Source organism: Gossypium hirsutum, chromosome A07 (assembly GCF_007990345.1).
Source record: "Gossypium hirsutum isolate 1008001.06 chromosome A07, Gossypium_hirsutum_v2.1, whole genome shotgun sequence".
Lineage (NCBI taxonomy): Eukaryota > Viridiplantae > Streptophyta > Magnoliopsida > Malvales > Malvaceae > Gossypium > Gossypium hirsutum.
In genome coordinates, this window is record NC_053430.1 from 9,913,532 (window position 1) to 9,929,064 (window position 15,533).

General features: G+C 34.7%; 1 pseudogene; it reads left to right on the forward strand.

The window, feature by feature from the left end:
* The first annotated feature begins 3,899 nt into the window (after positions 1 to 3,899).
* Positions 3,900 to 15,336, forward strand: LOC107944033 (formin-like protein 20; annotated as a pseudogene).
* Positions 15,337 to 15,533: the final 197 nt, after the last annotated feature.

A 15,533-nucleotide genomic window follows, 5' to 3' on the forward strand; every position in this document is an offset into this window, starting at 1 on the left:
CAAAGTGAAGCTATAATTACTTGTGGAAAAGTGGCTTATTTGATGGAGGAAAAGAAATTATTATACGATGAGAAGGTGGAATTAGATACTAAGAAGGATGATGTAGAAAAGAAGTATCAATAAGTTGCTTCTCGAATTCGACATCTTCAAAATATGCTTAAGGAGAAAGAGGATATTGAGCTTAAATTAAAAAGTGCAGTTAGCCACTCAAGGTGAAAAGTGCAACCATAGAGGTGAGAAGTTGTCAGTGAAGAGTCAAAAGTTGCTCAAATGTTAAGATTCTTTGGAGAGGGCATAAGAAACTATCTTGGGCTACTCTAACTATTGAGAAACTTTTAGAGATAGTATTTTGGTCATTGTCTAAGTGTTAAACAGGCCTTAAACTTGGAAGGAGTTATATTTGCTGCTTGTCGGGGGCTATGAAGAGTGGGTTAGGTATTAACGCTACAAACCTTTCAGAAGAGGAGTTTACCATATTTTGTGAAGCTACGCAGGACGGGCTTTATCTCATTGCTAGCATTCTTTAGACTAAAGTGTCTTTCAGTAGAGGAGAAGAGTTGCAGCATAAGGATGAGGTGCAGAGTGGGATTTGTGATGGGGTAGAGACTTACACTACTTGTGAAGTAAATGATCCCCCTATTGCCATAGATGAGAGTGATACTACTAATAAGCATTCATGTTTTTTTTTTTTGGTTTTCTTTTGAACTTCTGTATGAACTATGTTATTTGTTTAAAAGTTTGTTCTAAAGGATTGTTTGTTATTTGTAATTATCTTTGTCTTTTAACCTTTATTGCACAAAGTCATATTAATTTTTTTTATCATATTTTATGTGCATTTATCTTTTGGGGTTTCTACTTACATCACTTACTATTAAACTTACCGAGCAGTTTACCTTTTAGGGTGTCTATTTTATAACTTTTGAATTTTGCTAAGCGCCTTGAGTGGCTAGTAGTTCATCTGCTATTAAACATAGTGAATAGTTTATCTCTTAGAGTGTCTGTTTTATAACTTGTGAATTTTGCTGAGCGTCTTAAAAGGCTAGTAGTTTATCTGCTAGCAAACTTAGTGAGTAATTTACCTTTTGAAATGTCTGCTTTATAACATATGAATTTGTCTAAGTGCCTTAAGAGGATAGCAATTCATCTACTATTAAACTTAGTGACTAGTTTACCTCCTAAGGTGTTTGCTTTATAACTTGTGAATTTTTCTAAGTGCCTTAACAATTTAGTAGTTCATTTGCTATTAAACTTAGTCACATGATAGTTCTCCACTTTCATTACAAAATGCGGTTTGAAATCACGTTATACATAATCATTTTGAGATGCCTAGCATTCCATATTCTTGGGACAATTTTACCTTTCGAGTTTGCTAGTTTGTAAGCTCCGAATTGCAGCTTCTTAACCACTTTAAATGTACCCTTCCAATTGGGGGTCGTTTTACCTTTTCGTGCCTAGGGGACGCTTGCTTCTGCATTTTGCATTGCCAAATCTCCAACTTGGAATTGTTTGTTCCTCAGTTTCATATTATAATAGCTTGCTACTTATTGGTTCTTTGTGACTAATCTAATTTTTTCTTATTCTCGTGTTTCCTTAAGAAGGTCAAGATTGGCTCGAAGTTCTTCTTCGTTGGATACTGGGCCAAAGTGCGAAGTTCCAAAGTTGAAGGATTTTTATTATCAAAATTTGCTAACTTAAACATGACAAGTTTTCTGAGCAGACAGTGGCATAACCTGTTAGGATAGTCGACGTACTACTAAAAAATAGTCTAAAAAAACACAAAAGTATATTTATATTTTAATTTTTTATATTAATCTTCTGCTTCAATATATCATTATTTTCATCAAATTCTATCTTGATCTTTTTTTCTTTTTCTTCAATCTATCATCCTCGTCATCATATTCGATCAACATTGAACTTCTAATGTAATTAATTACTTTGGAGTTGTAAATAAACTAAACAATTATAAAGTTATAATAACAAATAATAATAATTTATTTTTTAAAATTAAATGTTTATGTAAAATTATAATTATAGTTATAACAGTAATTAGAAAAACAACATAAAGTAAAATTAAAATTAATAAGAACACACAATTATAAAGTGAAACTTTCACACCAAACAATAGAATGACACGGGAAAGTGAATAAGGTTGAGTTTAAAATAAATTTAGTATAACGTGTATAATAAAATAAATAAATGTCTAATGAAAAAAATCAAACATTTGTCTCATCATCTATTAAAACAATCTTTCATTTCTCACCGGTGATATTGTCATCCGAATATGAATTGAAATTTCCTTTTTAGAAAAACCAATACTTTAATACTCATTTTAATACTTTAATACTCTATTATGTTTTAGACGCTACAAATTTACCAAGAGCAATAATATCTTTTTTTTGTGATATTATTTAGATGTTATTTGTTTAAAAATGCTTAAATGTCGATTGCTATTTATAATGATAAATCTTAATTTTAATTGATTTATAATTGTAACACTAATTAAATAATAATTAATTTAAAACAATATATATTATTAATAATTAATTAGTATACTCAATTATATTATTCAATCCAATAAAAATTCTATGCAAAAAAAAATTATTGATATAATTTTATCTCTAATTAATAATTAATTAATATTATTTATTCTTAATACGTTAAATTTTACTTCAACTTAACTGCGTAGTTGAATAGAACTCTATTATTTTAAATTTTTTATATAATGTTAATTTAATAATATAATGATAATAAAATGTATTCTCGTCGATTCAAAAATTTTTATGTATATATATTATAGACATGGATATAGATAAAGAAATAAGTAATTAAAAAGAAGAAGGTAAAAGTCCATAGAAGCCTTTGTACTAGGAGCATATTGCATTTTGCCCTTTTAAAGGGCAAATTAATCTTTGTACATTAGCTTAAGAGTAAACTGGACATTTTTGTTAAAATTTTATCCATTTCTACTTTTAAAAATTAATGCGGCTGACGGAATAACCAAATAGTTACACGTGGTGTACCACATGTACCTCATTTTAACGTATAGGGATTGATTTTTAATAGTAGAATGGATGAAATTTTTAACAAAAAGATCCATTTACTCTTTGATCTAACGTACAAGAATTAATTTGCCAATTTTTTGAGTAAGGCGACAAAATGTAATTTGGCTTCTAGTATAAGGACCTCCATAGTATTTTTACTGATAAATAAGTCTACATTTTGCAAAAATTATGGATTTAGTCATTATACTTAATTTGATCAATTGTAGCCCTTGGATTTTTAAAATTGGTCAATTTTAGTCATTGTACTTAATTTGATCAATTTTGGCCCTTGGACTTTTAAAATTGATCAATTTTAGTCCTTATACTTTTCAAAATTTAAAATTTTAGCCCTGACCGAAACAATAGCAGTTAAATTCATTTGGTTAGATTCAATTATTAGTACTATTTGTATAGTTGTAGATTTTTTGTTCATATTGTGAAATTAGATCATTCTAAGTCCCTATACTTTTCAAATTTTGAAATTTCAATATTAACGCAAATGACAATTGTTAATCCATTAATTGGATATTTAGGGCGTAATATGTGAAAATAATAAGTTGACATGTCATTACACATATAATAATATGTTTGGCGCATCAGCTTTTGAAAATAGTAGAAGTTAATAAATTTAACAATTATTGTTTGATGATGACTGAAATTTTAAATTTTGGAAAGTAAAAGGACTAAAATGATCAAATTGAAGTAAAGGGTTTAAATTCATAACTTTGCAAAGTAAAGGGACTAATAACAAAAATTTAACCTCTTATTTTTTAGAAAATAAAGAAAGAAAACAAAAAATTTGACTTTTTTTTTTCAAAACATTACTAGTTTCCGTTACAGCGTAATCTCAAAACTTTCTTTTTCTTTTCTTTTCTACTCATAGTCCCCACGTCTTCCCCTATTGTTGTTTCTTACTTCTTACCTTCATTTAAGGAATTGATAATTTTTAATAGTTCTTTGATGATAGAGCTTCTGTTTGTTTCCTTTCGAACAATTTCGTGTGTTTTGGAGAGGGTATTGACGGGGAATTGTGATTATTTTAAGTCGAAATTTTGAGTAAGTTGTAACTGAATTTGAAATCCGGAAACGAGGACCTCTCATTGGTTTTACTGAAAGAGAGAGGAGGATCGAACTGAAGCGCTATCTAATTGGTAGTGCTTGAAAGAAAAGGGCTTTGGATCCAATCAGGTAAGTAACAAATGGCGCTGTTTAGACGGTTCTTTTACCGAAAGCCGCCGGATCGGCTTCTGGAGATATCCGAACGTGTCTACGGTAATCTTTTTCTTCATTCCTACTTAATGTGTGGTTCAGTTTAGCTTCAAAGTGTCGAAATTATCTTCATTTTACCTTACCAAGGGAAATGCCACTGGGGACAAGTTCTTTGAATTCTCTGATTCTGTTTGGGCATATTTCTTATTCAAAATTCTTAGCTTGATATTTTATTTTATATTCATTTAATTTCGTTTTTCTTCAGGGTTTTGGTGCGGTTAAGCAACTCTTAAGGATTTTTAGCATGTTGGTTTCCTTGATTATTAGGAGATAAGCTGAAATAGGACGGCGTAGTTATTTTAAAGTAGAGTTACTGGACTGATTCACTTTTGTACTTTGTAACAAAATCATTTGAAGCTTAGAAACTGGTACGTCATCACTTGGAGCATTGAAGGTTTTCGTACCATTTTCTACACATTTTTTTTGTTTTGAAGAATATTTACTTTTCTCTTTCTTAATAAAGTTAATAAATTCCCTTTTTGTGGGCATTCCTAATGAACTCAACAATTAGAAACTTACCATATTATATTTTGGTTTTAGGAGGCATATGGTCACCAAGTATTGTTTATTTTATTCAGTTTTCTTGTTGATTGTTTTGCAGTATTTGACTGTTGTTTCTCCGTGGATGTACTGGAAGAAGATGAGTACAAAGTGTATATGGGTGGCATTGTGGCGCAGCTACAAGACTACTTTCCTGATGCTTCTTTTATGGTGTTTAATTTCAGAGAAGGGGAGAGGAGGAGCCTAATTTCAGACATTTTATCTCAGTATGACATGACTGTTATGGATTACCCACGGCAACATGGAGGATGTCAGTTGCTGCCACTTGAAATGATTCGTCATTTCCTTCGATCAAGTGAAAGCTGGTTGTCATTGGAAGGGCAGCAGAATGTGCTTTTGATGCATTGTGAAAGAGGAGGATGGCCTGTACTCGCATTCATGCTTGCTGGTCTTCTGTTATATCGAAAGCAGTACAATGGTGAGCAGAAGACTCTTGAAATGGTCTACAGGCAAGCTCCTAGGGAACTTCTCCAGCTTCTGTCACCTTTGAACCCTCAACCTTCCCAGTTAAGATATCTTCAGTATATTTCTAGAAGAAATTTGGGTTCTGACTGGCCTCCATCAGATACACCTCTGTTTTTGGATTGTTTAATTCTTAGAGTTATTCCAACCTTTGGAGGGGAAGAAGGGTGCAGGCCAGTTGTACGTGTTTATGGACAGGACCCCAAAACACCAGCCACTAGAAGTTCTAAACTTCTGTTTTCAACTTTAAAGGAAAAAAACCAAGTTCGTCACTTCCTAAAGGTGATGCCTAAAGCCTAAGTCACAAAATTGAAACTGACAAGATAAATTGACCAAAATTTGGTATGTTCTAATATGGTTTATCTGCAGGAAGAGTGTATATTGGTAAAAATGGATATTCATTGCCGTGTTCAAGGAGATGTTGTGCTTGAGTGCATCCATTTAAATGAAGATTTGGTACGTGAAGAGATGATATTCAGAGTTATGTTTCACACAGCATTTGTCCAAGCAAATATTTTGATGCTCAACCGTGATGAGATTGATGTGTTGTGGGATGGGAAGGATCAATTTCCAAAGGACTTTAGAGCGGAGGTAGGTTAAAATTATTATTATGTGGATGTTTTTTTCTCTTCTGAAGTTGTGGGAGTTGAATGCATACTTTTTTTATCTGTATCAGGTACTTTTTACTGACCCTGATGCTGTTGTCCCTGATCTCCTTGAAGTCATGGAAAGTGAAAATGGGAATGAGATGGAAAGTGCTGCACCGGAGGAATTTTTTGAGGTGGAAGAGATCTTCAGCAATACAGTGAATGCGCTCGAAGGAAAGGTGAATGACAAGAGTCTCATAGTTCTTGACAACAAGGTAGAGCAAAAAGAAGTCTGGAGGGAGAACGTGGATCCTTTTAAATTTCAAGATTGTGCGTCAAATGATGGGAATTACAAGTAGGATGTCGAGGTTGACTTTAGTATGGATGCAGTTAAGGACATTGCTGTTGATGATGTGAATTATAACTTAGATAAGAGGATGTTTCTGACATTAATGCAGTAAAAGACATTGCTGTTGATGATGGAGACATCAAAGTTGAACCAGTGGCATTTACTGTTGATGTGCTGAGGGTGAGAGAAACCACTGAAGTCACAGAAGGTGTGCTTGGAAAATTGGAAGAAATGGAGGATAAGGGCAATAGAAAAGACTGTGTCCAACTAAAGAATTCAGAATCTAAGATGTTGCACCAAAGGTTGAAAAGTGATGTTTCCAAACCTAAACCTGAGAGAACACTGCCTGCTTCAAAGAAACATGCTGGGATGGGCCCAAAACCAGCTTTAGATTCTCTTTTGGTAAAATCAAAGAGCAAACAACAAGAAGCTCAGGGTCCTCCTGGAAGACAAGCAAAGCCAAATGCCATATCTCGGTGGATCCCTCCTAACAAAGGCTCTTATACCAATTCAATGCATGTATCATATCCACCATCACGATATAATAGTGCACCGGTTGCATTATTATCCAATAGTGTGGCTTTGAAGGATTCTTATTCAAGTGCCAATCAAAAGGGCTCTAATGGAGTTTCAATTTCAAAGGATGTTTCGTCCAAGCCAAAAAGTGTGAAGGCTGACCTTGTGGAGCTGTCTAACTCTCCAAAAGAAATTTCTAGCGTTCCAATAATTTTAACATCATCTCCTCTTCCGCAACAATCGGCGCCCATTCCACCTAGCCCTCCACCTCCATTCTAACCGTCATCAACACCACCACCACCACCTCCTCCTCCCCCACCTCCACCTAGTTTTTCTTTGTTGGTTTCATCATCATTTCAAGAAAATGCAACTTCTATTGTACTAAATTCTCCACCACCACCACCACCACCACCACCACCTCCTCCTCCTCCTCCTCGGTATGAAGCTTTGTTGCCTACAACTCCACCACTTCCAAGCGCTTCTCGTCCTCCTCCTCCCCCTCCACCACCACTTCACAAAGCTTCCTCTCCACCACCACCACCACCTCCTCCTGGTCATGGAGTTTCTCCTCCTCCTGCACCCCAACCTCTTTTACGAGGAACTCCACCTCCACCTCCACTTGCACCCCCACCGACGTCCGGTATGCCACTTCCTCCTTCACCTCCATTGATGAATGGTGCTCCACCACCAAAATTGGGAGCCATTCCTCCAGCAACTCCCCCTTTGCGTGGAGTGCCATCCGTGCCTGCTCGACATGGAGCACCACCCCCACCACCTCCACCTGTTCCTGGAGCGCCAGCACCATGCCCACCTCCTATGCATGGCGCATCACGACCTATAGGTGGAGCACCACCTCCACCTCCACCTCCACCTCCTGGAGGCCGAGCTCCAGGCCCTCCACCTCCACCTCCTGGAGGCCGAGCTCTAGGCCCTCCACCTCCACCTAGAGCTCCCGGTGCTCCTCTAGCCCCATCATTGGGTGCTAGAGTAGTTGATGGTAGAGGAAGAGAGTGTGGGCTATCGTCTCCAGCAGCTGGCACAGCACCTAGGAGGTCTTCTTTAAAGCCTTTGCACTGGAGCAAGGTCACAAGGGCAATACAAGGAAGCTTGTGGGAAGAATTACAAAGACATGAGGCTCAAATGTATTGTGTCTTCTTTTACTGATTTTGTTTTTTAATACAGCGAGCTTCCATAAGTGATAAAATTTACTAAGTATTCATGCTAGATTCCATGCATCATATGTTCACGATAATCTTTTACGTTTATTAATTTCCATTTTGCATTTGCTGACATGGCCTTCTTTGTACTAGTATGCCAGAATTTGATGTGTCAGAGCTTGAGACTCTTTTCTCTGCAGTTGTTCCTAAACCTGCTGGTTCAGTTAATAGATCTGGAGTGCGACGCAAGTCAGTTGGATCAAAACCTGACAAAGTCCACCTGGTAATCTGGAATTTCATTTTTCTTAATAAATCCGTACATCTATGTTTTTCATAGGTGACTGTGGAACTGCTACTTGAACCTCCTTATAGGCTTAGAATAAGTAAAAGGTTTCACTCTTAGAAATTGAAGAGCTTGTAATTTTAAGCATACAGTGGACGGTTTTACTTTGTAATGGGAAAGGGGCATTCTAATCTTTGTTTGGTGCTTTTAGTTAATGATAAATGCTTCTCTGTCTGTGTCTAGGAAGATTTCCATAAAGCTGGAAGTTTAAGTAATTAATGAAGGTTTTATTCTATATGCATCCTTAATATTTTGATATACAAGTATTCTGAGCTATACTATGGGAGGTAGCCTTCTCCCATCCCTCCTATCCTACCCCTCCCAAGATCTGAATCTAAGACCTCCAAGATGAATTCTCAAGGTTCTAAGTTCTAACTGCTAGGATGTCCTCTTGGGACTGTCTCATTCTTTATGATTTATATCCATGATGTTCTCATTTTGTGCTTTTCTTTCATGAATTTTTCTTTGGGTCATGGAATTGAGGGTAAAAAGATGCCTTTCTGGACATTTATTAAATAATTTGTGTTTATTACCATGTAACTTTATAAAACCATCATAATGATTATTATTTCCCCCCTTCTCCACTGTAGGTAGAGGATGCCTTTCTGGAAATTTATTAAATGATGCATTTATTGCCTGTATGAAACTTTATAAAATCATCATAATGATGATTACTTTCCTGTTCACCAATGTCATCACTAACCTTTATTTTTGCCAATCTAGATTGACTTGAGGAGGGCCAACAACACTGAAATTATGCTCACTAAAGTTAAGATGCCACTTTCTGATATGATGGTAAGCAGGACACGGACGTGATATTGCATTTATTAGTGTTTTTTACATAACTAGAGGAAGTGTATGGGTATTCTCACTTGTATAGATGTGAACTTGGAGTATGGCTGTTTTCCTTGTAGTATGTACAAACAGGACAACAAGATTCTTGTTTTTTTCTAGTGATTACATTTAATTTCCCTGAAGTTTGGTGTACTTACGTCAATTGGCTTCTTCAAAAGATACTGTCTTGGTGTAACACAAATTCCTATCTTACGATTCCAATTCTTTTTCTGATTGAATTATTGGAAACAGGGGAAAATAAGATTTCATTGAATTGATGCCCTCTCAGTTCTTTCATTTCCTGTTTCCCCTTAGTTTTAATTGAAGCTTGTCGGTTTAGTTTTTGGCTAATCATGTACAGATATACGTTTTTTCTCAGGCAGCAGTGCTAGCAATGGATGATGTAGTATTGGATGTTGATCAAGTGGAAAATCTCATAAAGTTTTGTCCAACCAAAGAGGAAATGGAACTTCTCAAGGTGAAGTTCTAACATATCTTGATTTTGTATAGGACTTTAAGCTATTCAGAACAGATTCTTTGTTTAATATAGGAATTCATTTACCATTGCAAGTTTGTTTTCTTTGGTTGTGATTTTTTAGGGCTACACTGGTGACAAAGAGAGTTTGGGGAAGTGTGAACAGGTCTGCAGTTTTTCCTCTATCTTCTTCTTCAAATCCTTAGACTTGCTTTCTTTTATTAGTAGATTGATAGATGATTGCATTGCCATTGATCTGTCAGAAATGCACTTTTCTGGAACTGTAATTTGGTTCGTCTTCTTCTTTATATTCTTCTTGTTTCTGACAACATCATTTGGCTCAATGGTTGGTGCATGCTGCCCCCCCCCCCAAACAAAAAAAGAAAAGAAAAAGAACTCCTATATTTAAAGAAAAAGTTCTTATACAATCTGGCCTAAGATTTTTTTCTTTTAAAATTGAGATGCTTTCATATGATAATTAAATACGATATCCTGGCCTATTCAAAGGATGATTCTTATTAACATTTTTATTCAAGAAAGGGTAAGAATGAAAGGCCAGATAAAGTTTTACTATGTTATGTTATTATGTTACTCAAATTTGGTCAATCAAACATTAAAAAGATACATTAAGTGCTAGAGACCTATAAGTTAAAACACCATTGAATCAAGTACAAGATAAGGATATCCTTGATTTTCTTTTATGAAGAAACTCTTGCTAAATCAAGTTCCTATATGCTTTTCCAATTCCATGTTTCATATGATCTATCTTTGCCAAAATTCTAAACTCTAACTGGTATTTGATATTTCATGTTCAGTACTTTTTGGAACTGATGAAAGTGCCAAGGGTAGAGTCCAAATTAAGAGTGTTTTCTTTCAAAATTCAGTTCGGCTCTCAGGTTCGGCGGTATCTCCATAATTAATCTGATTTGATAATAAGTTTACTATTACTAATCAGTCTCTTATTCACTTTCTCCCTCTTTTTATTTCATTATTTTTATTTATTGGAATCCCCTGTTTTACCTGTATTCAGACACTTTTTACTACATGCAGATTTCTGAATTCAAAAAGAGCTTAAGCACTGTAAATTCTGCTTGTGATGAGGTATATCTTTAATATTGCTGAGTGGAATTGACTGTAATTTCTCATTCATTGTCTTACCACTTATTTTTTGGTTGTGAGGTTCGAAATTCCCTTAAACTAAAGGAGATAATGAAGAAAATTCTCTATCTGGGGAATACTTTGAACCAAGGAACTGCTAGGGGTAAGGGACGTGTTCAATTTTCTTTTTGGATACAATCATTGATTCTAGAACTGCTACTAGTAAAAGATTATGTAGAGGGTCTTTACTAGCTAAACTGCTTGTAATTTATGTTTGTTTGGATTCACATGCATGTGACTAATACTTGCTTTGATATTTTCCTGCACTGTTGCAACTGACGATAAGTTACACTATTTTAAGCAGCATTCTGCATCTTAAACTGGAAAACTAGTTGGCCTGTGTAATTCTAGGGGGCGTACTCTGTGGTAGTTGAAAGTCTTCTTATTGCTTCTGTTACATGCTATGAGATGCTACTGGGACTTTCTTTATGACCTCATGTGCTAACTTCTATTCTTAGAAGGAATGCCGTATATTATTTGGATGTCAGAAAAATAGTGAAGCATTTTCTTCTGAACTTCGCATGTTTGTGCTTTGTTTGTCTCTTAATTTTGGAAGTGGGTGGGTTTATCAGAGTCATTTTTCTGGGTTATAATTTGATAGATGTCTGGTTAAGTGTACTCTTGATAGTGCTCAACACGTTCTTGTCAATAGCTAGAGGTTTACGTGGTTTATACATTTATGTCCTCTAATGTCCAATTTCTGCATTTATGTCTACTGTTTCGAACTTTTGCACAATGTTGCCATAAATAAATTCATTATCCCCTGTCTACACTAGTTCAGATTTTACTTTTTTTCTTAGCCAAATTACTAGATCCGGGTTTGATTTAAAGCTGATAAACATTTTAGATTAGAGTTGGTGAGGACGTTTTAACTGCTCGCATGCTCCTTCAATATGAAGTTTCAAATCATTCTTATTACAGGTTCTGCTGTTGGCTTTAAGTTGGACAGTCTTCTAAAGCTCATAGATACACGCGCTTCTAACAGCAAGATGACACTCATGCATTATCTTTGCAAGGTTTGGTTACTAATTTTGTTTTTCTCTGTTGTGGTGTTATTAAGGTCATTCTGTTTCTTGTAATATTTGCCTGACTTATATTCTACACCTAGTTTATATGTTACGTTACTACTGGACACTTGTTTTTTATGCAAACAGCAACTGTCTGTCTTTTTTATTGTCTAAACCCTGTTTTATTGTGGTTCAGGTCCTAGCTGCCAAGAAACCAGCACTTTTAGATTTTCACCAAGAATTTGTCAGCCTTGAGGCTGCAACTAAGGTTTCTCATTAGTCTTAGTGTTTGAGGTTTATGGTTTGGTAACACTATTTGAAGCCTTGTGTCCTTGCAGATACAATTAAAATCTTTAGCAGAAGAAATGCAAGCTATAACTAAAGGATTAGAAAAGGTTAAGCAGGAGCTAGCTGCCTCTGAAAATGATGGTCCTGTGTCTGAAGTTTTCCGGGGGGTACATAGTTATTTCATTGCTTTTTGTTCTTCAGCATACATGTAAAAATTTTGTTGCATGGTCTACACTTGTAATTTATAGTTTACTACTCAAATATTTTATTCAACTGCATTCGTTTGTGAAAAGTTCCTGATTGGCTACTAGCTTTTTGTTTTTACCTTTGCCCATGTAAGTTATTTTATAAGTTAGAATAAGAGAAATGTTATGGCATACCCCTAAAAGTTGGGGTCAGTAAATAAAGAATGGGTACTCGTACAAGTTTGTAATGCCAAGACACTAACTTTGATGCACAAGTGATTATAACTAGTATAGTGGAATATTAATAAAAGAATATGGTTAGAAACAATAAATTCCTATTTGAAAGTTCCTTCAGATAATCATCTTCATCTTACATGGTAGTTCTTTCTGATTGAAACACCATTAGGTCTTATATAATATTCTGATGCAATAGAGTGAGCATTTGTTATGGCTTTGTCACCTACACCAAACACTGTCAACTGCTTTTTATTAATAAAAGAATATGGTTAGAAACAATAAATTCCTATTTGAAAGTTCCTTCAGATAATCATCTTCATCTTACATGGTAGTTCTTTCTGATTGAAACACCATTAGGTCTTATATAATATTCTGATGCAATAGAGTGAGCATTTGTTATGGCTTTGTCACCTACACCAAACACTGTCAACTGCTTTTTATTCGTCTAGAGAATACTTTCCTTGTTCTAACATTTTTTTTTTAAATTTAATTTAGACATTAAAGGGATTCCTTTCTGTTGCTGAAGGAGAGGTGACATCCGTAACAAATCTATATTCTGTGGTGGTAATTTGCCAACTATTGACACTCTCTTTTATGCATCATCTAATGTTGTCCAATTCTTTTGATTTTGTCTTTCTTTAATTATTGGTTTTACCTTTTTGATGGACAGGGTAGAAATGCAGATGTACTTGCACTCTATTTTGGTAGGATCCTGCTCGATGCCCCTTTGAGCAAGGTAGATTGCATTCTGTACCTAGTTTCTTTGAGTAGTTGTCTAAATGTGCATAATGAGAATGTTAGAGAAAGACATTTTATTGACCCACTATAGCTCCCATTCAACCCTCATTTTCCTTTCGCCCATCAAATAGGTTATCACAAGGTTAAAGGGCCAAATGTTTCAGGATGTAGTCATGTTAGTCCCAAAAGAAGAGGAAAATCTACCTGAAGTTAAGAAAAATAAATATGAGGATGAACATCTTAACTAGAGATGGATAAGGGTGATTTTGTGATTGAATTCAGTGTGATTTTTTATTCTTAGGAAACTAAAATACTTGTTAAATTATGGACAAAGGTGAAGACAGGATAGCCGAGACAAGAAAAGATATAGTGAAGTAAAGGCCTTTTTAGTTTTGGGAAATATTTTCCATTTTCCATCTCCACATTGACTCTAAGTATGATGAATACATGGTAAATGACCAAATTAGAGAAAGGGAGAAAAGGGTTTTGGAACTTGGTAATTAATAAAGAGAGAATTTAAAAAGTTGCGTTGTTATTTTAGAAAATTAGAAATTTAGGGCTTTCAAGCTTCTATCATATTATATAAAACTGTAATTGCAAAATGGAACAACATTTTCCTAAAATATTTGTCTCTAGGGTTTTTCTATTTTCCAAGGCTCTATTTAATTCTTTATTTCTTCTCCAGTTTTTGCTATAAAGCTGAAGTTGGTGATCAAAATTCAAAAGTAAATATTGTTAGTAAGTAAATGGTGACATCATGGTTCTATTTGAAATAAATTATTCATAAAATTTAGCTGTTACAATTTTCAATCTTCAAAATATCCTTGTTTTTCATCAAGACTCATCTTTTGTTTTGTACCTCCGGAAGTATATAGTGTGGCTTCTAAAAGCAAAAAGAACCTAATTTTATCAAAATTAAGATTTTGTAAAATTTTCATGTATTATATTCTATATCCTAGTTAGGGTTCTATTTATTTCAATCTTCCATCATAAATATGTTGCTTTGACTCAATTTTCGTGCATTACTGGTTTCCAACACCCATGTCTCACACTTTTTGGAGGATCCTCCAAGTACCCTCATACATGGAAGAACTTAAATACAATAAAATATACCTGTATTTGGCACTCACACCTGAACCTGAGTAACATAGCATCATAGTATACTGGTTTTGAAATGGTGATTTAAAGTTGAATTGATCACACCTGATGCTGTATTTTGTTCAATGCAGTTACTGCAACTCTCTTAAATTTTGTGAGGTTGTTTTGGAAAGCACACGAAGAGAATATGAAACAGGTTGACTTGGAGAAGAAGAAAGCTGAGAAGGAGAAGGCTAAGGGAACTAATCTTACAAAAAAGGGTGCAAATTAGTCTGAGGATCAGTTTCTCTTTTCATACAAGATAATATGCTCCTACCAAGCAGCAGATGTTTGTGCCCAAGAGTTCGATTGAATGACAATGATGCTGCTTTTCGGGGCTGTCCAGATACCCTCCCATTCTCTGGTATCTGTGTAATTTTAAGCCCTCACAGACGAATGAGGCAGGGGCCTTGTCCTGGAGGTTTGAAGGCCACGGCTATGGGCGTCAGTAGACATTTTTTAAGGGAAGATTTTCAATCCCATCGATGATCAGATTGACCAAGTAGCTGAGCTTCCGAATGCAAGTTGTTGAGGTAACAGCTATGACCCTTCTTCTAGCTTTATTTCAGAATGAGAAGACAAGCACTTCATTATGATAAGCGAGATCTTTTCAGCATCTGCCATTAAGTTTGGCATATTTTTTTCCAGCACCTAAGCAGATGGCGGTGGGATTGTAGACCCGAAAATTCCATCATACCATTAAAACGAGTAATTTACAATCCATGTTTATAGTAGATTTGTTTTCTTTATGTTGTAACATAAGTCTTTTTCTTTCATAATTAAGATAAAGTAACCCATCGTATAAAATGAGAGAAATTAGAAGATGGGTTTTCTTGGTGTAATTGTAATATACAAGCATTAGAAATAGCGAAACATTCATGTTCTATTCTTATCATATCCAAGGTTACCAGTTCTACGAAATCCCCCAAAAAATCAATTTAATTGGGTTATAATTATATCAATGAAACTTTGTAGTGCCAGTTATAGCTGTATTTGATTCTCATAATTTTTTGACCCAATTTACTTCAACCTTTAATTGTTAGTAGCATATTTGTGAGGTTAAACCCTCAAACATTTTAAAAGTTATTTACATAAGTTAAATCTTTTAAAATAGTCATATAAATTTTCAATTTTTACGGAAGTGCTCAACTAAAGACTTTTCAAGTACTTTAATTTATAGAAAAAATTA